Consider the following 10571-nt stretch of genomic DNA (forward strand, 5'->3'; position numbering starts at 1 on the left):
CATGCTAAGGTTAAAGAGTGAAATTAAGACAAACATTAAATATTTTCTTGCAATGTCACAATAAGTTAAAATTAATTTTTGTTAAGAGTCCATTAACATATTTTAACGTAAGTTAAGATTGCCAAGCAAAAGATCATGGAAAAAACACTTAAAGAAAAAGGCGGAATTTACACTGGGAACTTGTTCATGACAGAAATGTGGTTATTTAAATGCATTAAGCAGAATCTCAAGTTTTTATTAACCTTGCTATGTCAGTGCTGCTACTTTCTGTACGAGACACATTTCAAAAGTGGAAGGTATAAAAATACTGCGTCTCTCTATGAATTCCTTTTTTTTTTTTTTTAAGTAAATTCAGGCTCTGAAAGATTTTTGCAAGCAGTGTGTATCACTTTGCTGCGATAAATGCAGCATTGGACTCCACAGGATACTGAAAGAGTGATTACCAGTTATGAAATTGTTTGTATCACTCAAGCTCCTTAAAGCTGTTCTAATTAATTTATTCTTCACAATTTCATAACACACTTCTAGAATAAATTTAGCTTACAACAGCTCAGTCAGAACCCCGAATCCAAGACCAACCAGGAAGGACTGAAAGACTTTTTGTATAAGGCTAGCTCAGATGTGCTTTTCAGGTACAGCCACATCCCCATCTACTAAAATACATTCTTGGAATGTGCTACAGTTATTCATATACATCTTGCACACATTATATGCTGCATCTGTTTATTCAAATGGTATATATTTAAGTCTCTGTATACATTCTGTTTCCCTTATGCTAATTGTTATAGAAAAAAGCTATTTTGCCTTCTGTTGAACAGCTGCTTCATCTGAGGCTGACGATGCTTACTGGAGCAGGGCGTAAAACAACTGGTGATAGACCTAAAGGATGGATGGATAAATGCATTTGCTATATTTAAAAGACAAGATTCAAGTCATGCAAACAAACGCTAAGGATCACTGTCATTTGAAGTGATGTAAATGCTCCCCGCACCTGAACAATAACTGTTCTATCATCTATGTATCTAAAGTACTGCTTTACTCCAAAATAAACTCTTTTTTTCTTTATTTATACACTTTTAAAAGTTTCCGCATATAACTTTCATTTAAAAATACATTTTTCTAAGATAAATTATTACACATATAAAATATATATACACATACATATTATATATTAAATATATAAATAACCCACACAGGTTGCATTTTGTGTAACCAAGATTGCTGATAGTGAACTACATGGAAAAAACCACCTCAAATATCAAATACTTTTTTAGACTATATTACAGCAGTCTGAAGTGTTTTTCTGGCCTAGCAGAATTAAAAAGCAAAATTCCTGTAGGCCTATTAACATTCCATATGTATATGCCTTTTGCATTTCTTACAGAGAACAGAAGAAATGCTACAAATGCACACTAACACACTGCAGAGGCTTCTACATCTATCATGCTAGAAAACAGCATATGAGACATTTCTGATTTGCCACATAAACATTCATTTTTATTTTGATTTGCACATAACTTCAATTAGAACTCAAATAAAAGCATACAGGATTTTGAAGTGTTTTAATAGCTAAATGCAGTTTAACAATAGTGTTCTGGATATATTTTAATACATTTTTACTTGCCTTGTTTTGCATCTAAATCTATTAAAGGCATCTTGTTTCCACCTTGCTTTGTCTTTCAGCAAAAAATGCCAACATAAAGATAAAATATTCCAATTTGTCACTCAGAAACTAGAAAGTGTCACACTCAGTGGGCCTTTTCAGCTTGGCACTGGGCCATGTTTGTTGTGGTTGAACTGCTTTCAGATCAGTTGCTTTCTGTGAGCTCATGTTTGCCTCCACAATAGCATGTAGACATATCTGAGCAATAAAAAGCCTATGGTCTTCCATAGTTCTTGTTTTATGTCCTTCAAATGTTTTTCTGTGATTCAGTCCCAGAAAAGCCAGGAGCAGAGGGTCCTAAGACTTCCTTCCCAAGTCAGTGTCTCAGCTCCCTTTCTTGAAAATCATTTTTCTAACATTCTCCCACAGACCTTTAACTGAGATTTCACAGCCTTCCCAAACTATTTAGTTACCTTGTTATCTTCTATTATTTTAACTTTTCCCCTAACATCTAACCTAATTGATTTTTTTTTCCCAATTTTCCTTATTTGCTGTGAATACAGAGAACAAACTGTCCCCTTTTCTTCCATGCAAGAACATTTTACAATTTAAACACTTATTATCTATTAGCTCCCCTTCAAACTTGTCTTTGGGCTAAATAAATCCAGTTCTTTCCTTCTTTCCTCACAGACCATGCTTTCTTGGTCTCCAGCTGTCACTGCTATTTTGTGAACTCTTTCAAATGGGTCAGCTGTCTTTGCATCACAGTGTTCAAATCTGGATGCAGAACCCAAAATGAAGTTTTACGAGCACTGAGTAGACTAGACTGATTATGTACATGTTCAAGGGAAAATAAGAATGGAGAATGCCTTGGTAGGGTGGAAACTAACACAAAATTCACTAGGTCCACTTCAAAATGTTGTTTCTTACATTTAGAAGGGCAGGAAACACTGGAAGATAAAATAACAACTCCCCAGCAGCAAACAATTTTTAAGTAATTTGAGCATGAGATCCTTAAGATTTTCATATTGTATTTTCCCCCCCCCCTCCCACTCCATCTGGAAAACCTTTGAGGAACACCACAGAAAGCTAGTGAACTATTCACAAAGAAAACAACAAAAAAAAGAGATGAAGGATCAAGCAGCAGACATAGCAGCCAAAGAAATGGTACAGAGCTGGTCAGCTTCCTGTTTATTCATCACTCCTTGAAGGGAACACTTTCCCTTCCGGCATCCTCTCACTAGTAGGAAGTCCCCTTTTGTATTTCTATCTAAGTTTCTTACACAATCCGAACCGTATAATGTATTAAGCTTTGGCCATTGCTTCTTCAAAAAGATTGCTAGAAAACATGAAGTAAAACCCCAAGAAAAAATTCTGAAATGTTCAAAGTGATTTCTGCTGAAAACCTGGTCTAGAATTTCTTTTGAACTAGCTTGCCCCTCATCCCCAAATTCATAAAAATAAGAAAACGGCTAAAAGGACAAGTGGTTCTCAATGTCTTTTTGTTCAAAAGTCACCTGTGATCCCTTCAGAACACTGCAGCCATGCAGACTGCAATAATAATTTGGTTGCAGCAAGAAATTAGGGCACCGAAACTTGAGCACTGGTTACTGGGAGTCTTGAAAAAATATTAGATGAGTGGCAGCTTTGAGGGAGGATGACAGAGGGAAGCTAGATGAGCTGTCCTAGCCAACAAGTGCCCAGACCAGAAGTTCCTGCTCCTAGAAAGTGAGGAACTGACACTTTGCTGGACAGAGAAACAATCATGGCAGTCATTCAGGTACACATAAAAACTTGCTTCTAGCTTCTGATCTCCAAAGTATTTCTGCTTAGAGAGACACTTTTAAAAGCATACTTAACCAGTGTTTCTTAGAGGGGAACTTAGATGGGAAGACAGAAAAGTTTAAAGAACCACCTCCAGGTCACCAGAGAAGCAAAGCAGCAAGATGCATGAAGAGCTGTGCCACCTGCTCCTGTGCCAGCTCCTGCTCGATTATGTACTGTTGTACCAGTTCAGCTGTTGTTGTGTGATCACCTTCCGCATCATGGAGCACTGGTTGATGAGAGAGGGTGTCCAGTGTGTGATACCCTTTCTCGTGTAGCAAGAGTAGCCAATGTAATTAAATGCCAGCTAACATTAAAATGTGAAAGAATGTCACTTGCAATGTATTACTCCGCTTGCTAAAAAATCCTACTGCATGCTGTTGAAGACAACAGGTCTACCAGATGTAGTAAGAACACGTGGAGTATTTAAATCGTTTTGACAGGGAACAGACCTAACAGGTCAAAGGGAAACCACGGACGGGCACATAATCTTTCTTGCATGAGATCCCACAGACCAGTACTGCCTGTTTCACGCTCTTGTACGTACGAACTTTAGGTGTCGCACAAAATAAAGGACTAAACAAACCGGAATATGGTGCCCACGTCCCAGCGCAACACGAGCTCCTGACCCCAAGCCACCAGGTAGCGCAGCCGCCGCGCTGCCCCCGGCTGCCCCGGCCGGTGCCCGGACGCCTCCTGCGCCCGCCCAGGCCCCACCGACGGGCAGCGGCGCCGGCCCGGGCAGCGCCCGGACACCGACCGCCTCCGCGCTTGACCGGAGGGGGCCGGGCCGGGCCCGGCAGCCGCGCCGCGAGCGGCGCCGGAGGGGAGGGCTGGGCTGGCAGCGCCGCGCCAGCGGGCTCCCGGGGCGTCTCGGGAGCTGACAGCCGACGACGACACCGCAAAGTTAACTCTGAGAAGTCGGGGCGGTCGCCGCCGCGCTTCGGCGCCTCCTCAGGCGGGCGCCGCGCTCGCCCCGGGACGGGCGGCCCCGCCGCCCCCCGAGCTACAGGCAGGTGTCTGCACCTCACCGCTCACGCCGCGCCTCCTGCGCCCCGCCAGCCCAGGGCCCGGCTCGGCCCAAGGGGCGGCGGCGGAGCCTCCCTCCGCGCCCCCCGGCCCCGCTCCGCTTACCGGGCCGCGCTGCGCGAGGCTGAGAGAAGGAGGCGACGCCGCTGGGGCGAGCGAGCGAGCGGACGGGGAAGAGGTTGCGCAGCAGCAGCTCCTGCTGCTGCGAACGGGAAGAGACGGGAGACAAACGGAGGCGAAAAGCGCTCCGCTAGCGCGGCGCCTGCCCAGCCGGGCGGCCGCGGAAGTAACCCCGCGGCAGGCCAGTCCCCTCGGGCGGCTGCTGCCTCCCTCCTCCCCGCGGAGGGCTGGCCCCGTCGCCGGCTGCGGGGCCAGCCCCGCCGCCGCCGGGTAAGAGGGCAGCGGCCCCGCCAGCCGGCGCCGTGCCGAGGCCTGAGGGTGGCACGTCCTCGCGTCTGCTGACTGGCAGAGATGGAGCCGGGGTGGGGTCGGCCCCGGCGGCAAGCGGTGGCAAGGCGCCGTGGTGGAGTACGGGGGGCAGAATGAAAATTTTTCAGTAAAGGTTGGGACAAGAAACATGTTGCTCCACGCCCGAGGAACAAGCCGAGACCCAGAACGGTGCCAGGGAGATCAGAAGGACCGGCAAGTGCCAGCAAGCAATCACACACTGGGCAGGGTGTCATCAGTAGCCCCTGACTATTTTATAGGCAGCAAAAGCAAAGAGGAAGCTTTAATTAAATATGCGAGGGGGAAAATGAAGTAAACTTGTGAACCTTTGTAGGGAATTGCTGCAAATCGTGCGGAGCTGCATGGGAGAAAAAGCAGGCATACCGCACCGAAGACCGGGCCCCTCGCTAGTGAGCGTCTGTACCTCGGTTCAGGGTAAAAACTGGTCAACTACATGGGCTGTGTTTCCACCTCAGTAGTGTTTCGGCCTTTTGTGATGATACTCTGACTTGATCAGGAGCTAACGTGCTCGTAGCTGACAATCTGCTAATAATAGGTGCTCTGCTTCAAACACAAGAGACCAGAGTTATCAGAGTAGTGTGAATGTAAGAAAGACTAGAAGATTCTTGATAGAAAAAAAATGTCTGCCCATTTTTTGGTCTGTGGAGGTGGTTTGAAATACTGAAACCTCCGTTTCACTTTCTCCTAGATTTATGATACCTAATTTCTGTGATTTTTCTTGCATTTCAACATACATTCCCTGGATGCAGAAATCCACTACCACAATTTTTTTTCAGTGCTTTGATCTACCTGATTATTTTGCTAATTTTTGCCCTTCGCTACCCTATTTTTATTCTAACAGACTGCCTTGTAATGGTAAAATTATTTAGTCTGTTTTTTCTTGGCAGAGAGTATAGGATTATTCAGTTCTTGCTATTTAGAGTCCTATTCATGTGAAAAGTTTTCAAACAACAGTGTGATACAGATATTTTAAATAACAATATAACAGCATTTATTCAGAAAGCTGTATGTTTTTCAGTAAAACGGCTAACTAGATTACTTTGTTTGTTCTATGGCTTAGGGGAATAGGTTAATATCTCAGAATGTCCTTTAACAGTATTTAGTTTTCACAGAATCACAGAATCACAGAAAGGCAGGGGTTGGAAGGGACCTCTGGAGATCATCTTGTCCAACCCCCCCTGCTTGAGCAGGCACACCTAGAGCAGGGGGCACAGGAACGCATCCAGGAGGGTTTTGAATGTCTCCAGGGAAGGAGACTCCACAACCTCCCTGGGCAGCCTGTGCCCCTGCTCTGTCACCCTCGCAGGAAAAGAGATTTTTATCATGTTTAGGTGGAACTTCCTGTGTTCCAACTTGTGCCCATTGCCCCTTGTCCTGTCATTTGGCACTATTGAAAAGAGCCTAGTCCCATCGTCCTGACACCCACCCTTTAGATATTTATAGGTATTTATGAAATCCCCCCTCAGTCTCCTCCAGGCTAAACAAACCCAGGTCTCTCAGCCTTTCCTCATAAGGGAGATGCTCCAGTCCCCTGATCATCTTCGTAGCTCTCTGCTGGAGTTGCTCAAGCAGTTCCACATCCTTCTTGAACTGGGCATCCAGGAACTGGCTGAAGTACTCCAGATGTGGCCTCACTAGGGCAGAGTAGGGGGGAGGATACCCTCCCTCGACCTGCTGGCCACACTCCTTTTAATGCAGCCCAGTAGACCATTGGCTTTCTTGGCCACAAGGGCACACTGCTGGCTCACAGCCAACTTGCTGCCCACCAGCACTCCCAGGTCCTTCTCAACAGAGCCGCTTTCCAGTAGGTCAGCCCCCAGCCTGTACTGGTGCATGGGCTTGTTCCTCCCCAGGTGCAGGACCTTGCACTTGCTCTTGTTGAATTTCATCAGGTTCCCCTCAGCCCAGCTCTCCGGCATGTCCAGGCCTTGTTGGACGGCAGCACAGCCTTCTGGTGGATCAGCCACTGCTCCCAGCTTGGTATCATCAGCATACTTGCTCAGGGTACACTCTGTCCCATCATTCCGGTCACTGGTGAATATGTTGAACAGGACCGGACCCAGCACAGACCCCTGGGGAACACCACTAGTGACAGGCCTCCATGCAGACTCTGCTGCATTGATCACGACCCTCTGAGTTCTGTTGTTGAGCCAGTTCTCTGTCCACCTCACTGTCCACTCATCCAAACCACTTTGTACTTGTTTGTGCTTAAACACTATAATTGGATGTGGTGTGGGTTTTTTTTTTAAAAAAAAAAAACAACAAACCAACAAATTATTATAACCTATGCTATGACGAACCATTTTCCTGTCATACCATTTTCCTACTACATGGTTAGTTTTGCTAATTGCTCCTTTTTCTTGCTTAATGTAGACCCAGTAAAGAAGGTCTATGTAAAGAAGTTCACAAGTAGAATGCTCACAATAATTAAATTCTGTTTTGCTCTGCCATGATTGTACAGCAATTTTATGTAGAAGAGACAGACTGTTATTTTGAAGTAATTTCTAGTGTAGTACAATATGCTCAAATTTAAGCTGAAAGGACTATTTAGAAAAAGTGCTATTTATCAATCATAAAGAGTTGCAGGTTATAAGGTATTTGCTGGCAAGCTTAATTGGTAAAGGCATGTAGAAACAAGTTAAATAGGGAGATGGAGGAAATAAAATACAGGTTCAAATGGCAAGCTGCTTATTTAAGGCCTCACCTTCTGACATAAAAGAATAGTGAAACTATTAGGGGAGAAAGCTTTTACTGTTTCAGAATTTTGTTATCTCATTTGCTTCTGCTTAAGGAAGATGTAGGGTTGGACTACTTGAATTTAATTGCATCCCATGCGTAAGGAGAAATAGCTGTGAAGATGGCACTTTCATTTCTTTCATGGCACTTTCATTTCTTTTCACCCAGTGCCATCTTCACTGTAAGATTATATTTTGACAGTTTTGTTTGGCATATTTGGTTTTATTAAGCAAGGGGAGTGGGCCATTCAGCTGTGTGGTTAGTCGTATTTACTGACTTACAGAGAGTGTTTGTCTGTTACAGGATGAGGACAGGGCAGTTGGTCTGTGCAAGGCTGAGAGTGGGTAAAGTGATCACTAAGAAGGTTAATGGGTATTGCTTGTTCTGTGGCTTTGGGATACAGGATCGCCTGGTGCAGAAGTTATTTCCAAGGCAGAATATATATGAAGTGCTTTTTACTGGGATAGCCCTTGTCTATGGTGAGTAGTCCATGGATCAGTGCCAAAATGATGCACAGGAAATCAGAAACCGGAGAGTATTTTTGACTTGCTGTTCTGAGACAAGGTTGGTGTAGCAGAAAGGCTGTACTGAAGGCTGTATGCAGTGTACCAGCAAACACTGAAACACACTGCAGTGGTGTAGCGTTTTATGCACAGGCAGTGGCACATGCTGTTTTCATGTCCATGGCACATAGATAGTATATCCAGTTCACAGGTGGTCTATGAACACTTCTAACAAGTGGGGGTGTTTCCAATAGCCACAGCAAAGACATATCATTTTCCTTGCCAATACTGTTGATGAAGGTGGAAAAAATAATCCTTAGCTGCGTAGGAAAATGAATGACCTGACTTTCACTCGTGTAGAGTTCCTTTCTTTACCAAAACACATCTTCTCCAATAGAAGGAATTCTGTTTTCCTGATATTCAGTAATACACTGATGACTACCCTGGGTATTAACCCAGTCTGTAGTCCCTGGTCCTCTGACCCATAAGGCTGTCCCTGTCAGCTGGGGTCATCTCCAAGACCTGCATATCTATTACTTGATCATATGTGCTGGAGGAAAGTATCTTAGGAAAAGGCCAGAAAGGGAGCATTAGGAGAAAAGAATGAATGGAAGCTGTTGGGTGGAGCTTTCTGGACTTGATACTGAGCACAGAAGGAAATATATTGTTGCCATTATCGTTTTTTTTTTTCTAAGCAGCTTTCATACTTGAACAGCATTGTATTAGGAGAAGCCCAATGAGCAATACTGGCCTGTTTCACTCTTCACTATAGAATTCATTGCTGGAAAACCTTTGGTAACGCTAGGCATTACAGTAAACACAAAGCATAACATTTCACTGTATGGAGATTATAATCTTTCTGCATTTTATTGTCCTTTCAAAAATACACCCTGATTTTCAATTTAACTTATCATTGAAGAGCTTTTCCTGTTTCTTGTGGTTTAACCCAGCAGGCAGCTAAACACCATACAGCCGCTCGCTCACTCCCACCTGCCCACAATGGGATAGGGGAGAGAATCTTTCCCTTGAAGATAATGTTTTATATTTGCAGTTACAAATATACATTACAAATATACATTACAAATATAAATTACAAATCTGATTTGTAAAGCTTGTCATACTCCTATAAGAAATCTCAAGCCTATACAGAATATCCATCAGCTAACAAATCATTTGCTTTCCTTTTGTTTCTTTTTGAAAAACAATTAGATCAGTCTAAAATTGCTGTGTATGGTCATAGGCTGTATTGGAGCTAGGGAAAACAATTTTTAAGTCCCTTATGACTAGATCCAATGAAGTAATTCTTAATACCATTTTCTTAGCTTGTGGTCACTCTTTTCCTAGAATGGAATCCAGAACTGTTTTAAATTGCAGGGATCCTCTGTCTGCTTCAGAATCCTACTGATGAAAGGATCCTGCTGTCTTGTGGTAGGATAAAAGAAAACACCATAAAGAAGATATTTTCTGCAAATGAGTAAGGTCAGTGAAGTTTACTGGTGTGTCCTGTTTATCACCTGTTGGGAACTAGTTCCTAGAATTGAAAGTAATCATACAGAAAACAGACCTAAGGTAACTTCTCTCTACAACTTGCTTATTCAGCCCACATTTCCCATAACTTGGGAGAACATAGTAGTTACCCAGGTAAAGATAAAAGCATATTTTCTTTTTCTTCACAATGGCATAGCTTCAAAGAATGTATGATCTGGGGGACTATAAGGGATGGAAGAGAACATGCCTGTGCCCAAAGAGCTGTAGAACTTACATGGGAAAGGGAATTTCAGGGATCTTCAAAGACCAACTGAAGTGTTTTACTCTAAGCAGACATGTAAAAATACATTAACAATGCTCTGAAGAGGGTTTTGTACTATTTTATATTTAGTTTGGGTAAATAATAAGGACATTGGTTAAGCCAGTCATTGTAAATTTTGATGAGGGCTTTTGATTAAGTCAATTCAGTTCAAATTAAATAGAAAGACAAACAGAAGTATGTCTTCATGTAAAGTGCTTGACTTGAAGAGTGAGCGTAAATAAGCTAAAAAAACTGCAGTGATAACTCAGCCAGTCTGAACTGCTCAGAAATTTTAATGGAAAGGATACTTGAAACTGAAGTTAAATTTATTTAAAATAGAAAGAAAAGTAAAATTCATTTAAAATACCAACAATTTATACCTGAGCAAGGAAAAGACTTTCATAAATAATGCCAGACATAAATGGATAGTTACTTAAAGAAGGATTTTAGAAATACAAGGAATAGAAAAGAACAGAAAAGAATTAAAAAATACTGATCAGCAAATAAAGTTATTTCTTAGAATGTAGAGCAGGAATAGAAACTGTTTAAATCGAAGCTGAATTAGAAGTTGCAAAGAATATTCAGGAAGAGCTTTACAACCTTGGCTATTAGAGAAGTG

The 10571-nt window shown here is 42.9% G+C and overlaps 1 protein-coding gene across 5 annotated transcripts in view; it reads right to left on the reverse strand.

The window, feature by feature from the left end:
* The window catches only part of RNF180 (ring finger protein 180), a 99304-nt gene extending 94506 nt beyond the window's left edge, over window positions 1-4798 (reverse strand). For 2 of the 5 annotated variants that reach the window (XM_075078619.1, XM_075078617.1), the window contains exon 1: window positions 4562-4795. The gene's annotated coding sequence lies outside the window, so the exon portion shown is untranslated. Of the gene's footprint in view, window positions 1-4561 lie in introns of all 5 variants that reach the window. The other 3 variants (XM_075078616.1, XM_075078615.1, XM_075078614.1) reach the window with 2 other exon arrangements.
* Between the last annotated feature and the right edge of the window lie 5773 nt (window positions 4799-10571).

The sequence above is a fragment of the Phalacrocorax aristotelis genome, chromosome Z (assembly GCF_949628215.1).
Source record: "Phalacrocorax aristotelis chromosome Z, bGulAri2.1, whole genome shotgun sequence".
Lineage (NCBI taxonomy): Eukaryota > Metazoa > Chordata > Aves > Suliformes > Phalacrocoracidae > Phalacrocorax > Phalacrocorax aristotelis.